Source organism: Buceros rhinoceros, unplaced genomic scaffold, assembly GCF_000710305.1.
Source record: "Buceros rhinoceros silvestris isolate BGI_N320 unplaced genomic scaffold, ASM71030v1 scaffold2545, whole genome shotgun sequence".
Classification (NCBI taxonomy): domain Eukaryota; kingdom Metazoa; phylum Chordata; class Aves; order Bucerotiformes; family Bucerotidae; genus Buceros; species Buceros rhinoceros.
This window is the reverse complement of record NW_010412137.1, coordinates 106,198-110,795: the sequence shown is the minus strand read 5'-3', so window position 1 is coordinate 110,795 and position 4,598 is coordinate 106,198. Positions and strand designations below refer to the sequence as shown.

At 37.4% G+C, this 4,598-nt stretch overlaps 1 protein-coding gene across 1 annotated transcript in view; it reads left to right on the top strand.

Annotated features, from left to right (window-relative positions):
- The window catches only part of MEI4 (meiosis-specific 4 homolog (S. cerevisiae)), a gene marked incomplete at its 5' end in the record, with an annotated part of 66,268 nt that overhangs the window by 34,872 nt on the left and 26,798 nt on the right, over nucleotides 1–4,598 (top strand). The window lies entirely within an intron of this gene.

The following is a 4,598-nucleotide window of genomic DNA, read 5'->3' as shown; positions in this document are numbered from 1 at the left end:
CAGCAGGAAAGAAATAATTCTAGAAGATATGCAATACACATTGTGCTGCCATAAATGATTCTGTGACTGTGTGTGGGTGCGTGAATTTACAATTGTGGTTCAGCCCAGCAAGGGTATCTGGTTGCCTGTATTTCATCCAAGTCCAAGACTGCAACCAACAATGTCTTAATCCTAAATATTATCAAGCCATGTAAATCATATTCTGCCCTAGCATACTTCAGCTTCTTTCTGGAATACTTCCAACTTTAGCAAAGCATTTTCTATGCACAAATCATGGAGAACCAAGTGCTGCTGTCTGCCTTAACACCAATCTAACATCTCACATCACTGAGATCTAAACACGTTCAGCTGCTGCTCCCCTTCCTCCCTCACCACAAACCTAGCCCAGCATCCTATTCCTGTATCTCCAAAGCTCTGAAGGCAGTAATAAGCTAACTTTTCATTCTTACGCTTGTCAAGCTCACCAATACATTATCTCCATGGAATTTTTTGTGGATTGAGAACGCTACATCATTAGTGCTTACCTAAAACTGAAACCCCAGACTCCTGAGCTCTCAGCTCAACAACCCTAAATCTAGCTCTGTAATACCTTCTATAAAGATGTCTTGCTTTAGCTCATCACATCTTATCTCCCTAAATTAAATCTATTTAAGGAATCTGTCAATCTAACAATGAATAGGAGTTGCTGCTGACATCAGTCCTGAAAACTACTTCCCCCTCTGGGCACAGTATTAGTAGGAGTTTGCTGCCCTGCGAGATCAAGCCTTAACCAGCCAGATAGAGTTCTGTCACCCAAATCTAGACTAATTAAAAATAAGCTGTGGAACTGGATTTAACCTCTTGCAGATCTCAGTCATGCAAACTGTAATTCCAAACTGAACTACAAGACAAACTGCAGGTAGCCAGTTCCTTTCAACCCAGACATAAACCTATTCTATTAATGACTTGTATATCATTAAATCCCAGCAAGACAAACTCTGCTTGTTTTGGAGCCGAACTTGAGACAGCAGCTACTTCTCGATACATTAAATGCACCTCATAAGCGTGTGTGTTCAAATCTGCACCACCACGACTGTAGCCTACAATATTTTCAACAGGGGCTTAACCAGTGAGTGAGTTCTAACACCAACTCGGACCTAATTAACAGCAAGCTAGCAGAACCAGTGCAGTCTGGTAGGTCATGACAGACACTCTTAAGCAGAGCCTTTCAAGCATTTCATTCTGTGGTGAGGATCTTATTTGGCCATCCTAAATCTAATTCCCATTCTAACCCTAAACCTATCTCTTAATATGCTACAGCTATCCTTCCCAAGTAACAACCTAAGCTAAGCCATATAGTCCCTTGAAAATCCAGAATTCAATCCAAGCTCAAAGAGAACATAAAACAAAACAGTTGCTTATCAAAAAAGAACATGCAAAAACAGAAGCAGTTTTCCTGTGCTTGCTGGCGTAGGACAGGATACTGCAGAGGATATGCCACTGTGCGAGTGCTTAGTGATTAGAATGTCTCACAGTGAGCTATATAATGAGTTTTTAAAAACACTTTAATGTTTTAGAAAGCACTGAACAAACATCAGTTAATCTTCTGGTGATTTAAAGTAATGACAGTTATGCATAAGTTCTATAGGTAGATAAGCACAGCTTCAAAGCTATTTTTAGTTAAAAATTTAAACCAATGAGGTCCCAGTGGCGCAAGCTGATTTCTAAGTCATTATGTACAGGACTGTCCCACATGTTTAGAGAGGCGAGTGAGTGCGAAGCTAAGAAATCCAAAGATATTAATGAGGGCTGTAAAATGAAAAGAGTGTTTTGAAGGAAAAATGAAGTGATGATTTCACCAGTATTCACTATCGTTCCATAGGTTCTATTTACTTTTTACTGTATTTAAGTAGGCTCTTATTTAAAGACAGTTTTAATTATCAACTGTAATTATCTTCCAAACAAAAAATTCCATTATATCAGTAAATTCTAGTTAGAAATTCTAGGGCTGCAATTCTTCCCTTTTCCGTTTTATGAAGATATGAAATACTAAAGCAGCAATTAAACTGCAAAGCCATTGACACAGGAACTGTGCATTTACACTGCATCCCAGAAAAGCACTTAGTGAAGTTGTGTTAAAAGTACATGGTAATGTGCTAAATAATAATAGACTTTAATAAAGTAATAAAGACTTAAAAAAATTCCCCTAAAGAAAAAAGAAAATTAGAAGGTAAATCTGTAACAAAATGTTACCTTGACTGTAAATTGAACATTTAAGAGCAGGTATGATATATATGCTAATTCACATAGACAATTCCAATATCCAGAAGTTTTAAGAAAGCGGTGCTTAATTTTCTGTAACACCATTCTGTTTTGCAAATCACTGTCAGTAAGCAAGAATGCTCCATGAAGAAAGGAGGTTAACAGAAGCATTAAAACTAGCTATTTGGAGATGCAGATGAAGTAAAAATCAAATAGTCTCCCAAAATACTGGGTATACCACATATGCTACAAAAATCAGATGCTTCTTCCTTATTCACATTCTGCTTTTGAGCATGCAGAAGGATTAACTGAACTGTAAAGAAAGCAGTAGGAGAAGAACGTGATTAACACTGAGAATAGGCAAGTAAAACCAGGACCAACCCAGCGAGTTTTGATTACACTTTTTTTTTACTGTATCAAGAACTACAATAGGTCGGTTTAATTTATAATCATGTTATTTTTGTGTTGGTTTTTTTTTTAAAGCCTGGGGTTTGTGCACAACTTGAAACAAGATTTCTGGGAATATTTCCTATTTATTTGTTGAGGTATGATATATTCTGATTTCTGTAATTAAGCATTTTTCCTTTCCCAGTATTATGTTTCCATAAATGAGATGATTCACCAATATGAAAAGAAATAACTCTCTAGTTGACAGTAATACAGTGTTCTCATGTAATCGATATTTGCTGCTTCTATTCCCAAACACATCTGAGGTTTTCTGATTACGTGTCATCCTCAATTTTGCCAACTGCCCAAGTGCAGTCAAAGCCCTGCTTTTAGCTAAGAATATTTCTAAACTCCTTTTTCCTTAGTGCTTTATTTCTATGATAGTATGAGAGGGAAGAGAGATGCATGAACCATTTGTCATTTTCCAGTTTTGTCCGACATGTATACATCTTAAAAATCTAACCTGTAATAGGGGGTGACATATGCAGCAAAACCAAGTATACACTTCACAGGTGTGTGGCACTCTTCTGACATACCATATCTCAACTGATTCTTTCCACTCCCATCTTTCAGGGGAGAGATTTATGTTTTCACAAGTCCGTATCTCTAAACAAGGTATATATCTACGAGACAAAATGCAGATCCACTGATTGTCCTATCCGGCTGTTACTTCCTTTGTTGCTAGTAGCATCAGCAGTCACATGGAATAAAAAATAAACCTACATTTACCTAGAACACTATTTTGCTGCTTCTTAGAGGAGCCATGCCAGTAGCACCCTCCTCCTCCACCATCATGGATCATCATGTCCTGGTCAGCCAATATTATTAGCATTAATGGCTATTTTGAATATTTAAAAGATTCTTTGTAAAAGGATGAAAGCATTACCTCTCTAAAAACAGTTGTGAAGTTAAAGTAACATTTGTGGTATGCATGGAATTATAGCAATGATTGTCATTTAAAAAGTAGTCATTCTATATGCACAGCAGAGACTGAATGGTACTCATTTTATGTCGGTACATTTAACAGAAAAAGTACTGAATAATATTTCTTCTAATTCAGCATTATCCATCTTCTGTAGTAATGGAAGCAAGTACCTTTGCAAAAAAGAAAAAAAAAGTAAACCAAACAAACCACAACCAAGCAGTAAGTGATCAGATAATTAAAACTATAGGCGTAAGAGAGTCAAATTAGGCTTGCAGTGTCATTGTATTGATTTAAAATTGTCGTTCCTAATTAAAAGCAAGCAGCTAGTAGTACATTAAGAAGCTATATAAAATAAATGAGAGAATTAATTTGCAATATAAAAGAACCTGGTCTGAATCATAGACCTTAATTTCCTCAATGTTTCATGATTCTGCTGATGAATCCTTTGACCAACCTTTGAAATATGTCCTGCTAGTTCATTCTATGCAGTGGTTGCTCAAGAATCACTCAGCACCACTTAGCATAGAGGAAGATATGCTGTGATTAGTGTCTGAGTCTTCAGCAGCTTATAGTTTTATCTTCTGTCTGTAATGTAAGACCTGATTCCAATTTGTGGTTCCAGAGCCTTTTAAGATACAATTTTCCATGGTCAGAGATTCTTAAAATTAATTATCATGTTGTGATTGATTAGGTTGGCAGAAATTGGTCTCCTTTTTAGGAGAATTTGCTTTAACTATCCAATTGTATTCCCTCCCATGTGACGTCAGCTGCATCTCCATTTTTCATTGGTTAAAAGTTTTTGCGGGTCTGTTCGATTTTTGCGCCGTTTCTGCTTTAAAAGGAGCTGTGCTGTGCCTGCGAAAGTCAGTCTTTCTGCACTCTCTGCCACCCTGGACCACATCGGAGCAACCCCCTCTGGACTCCAGCAGCCACGCCAGGAACTGCCAGAGCCAAGCTGCTGTGTGCCTGGAGCTGTTGCCTGCTC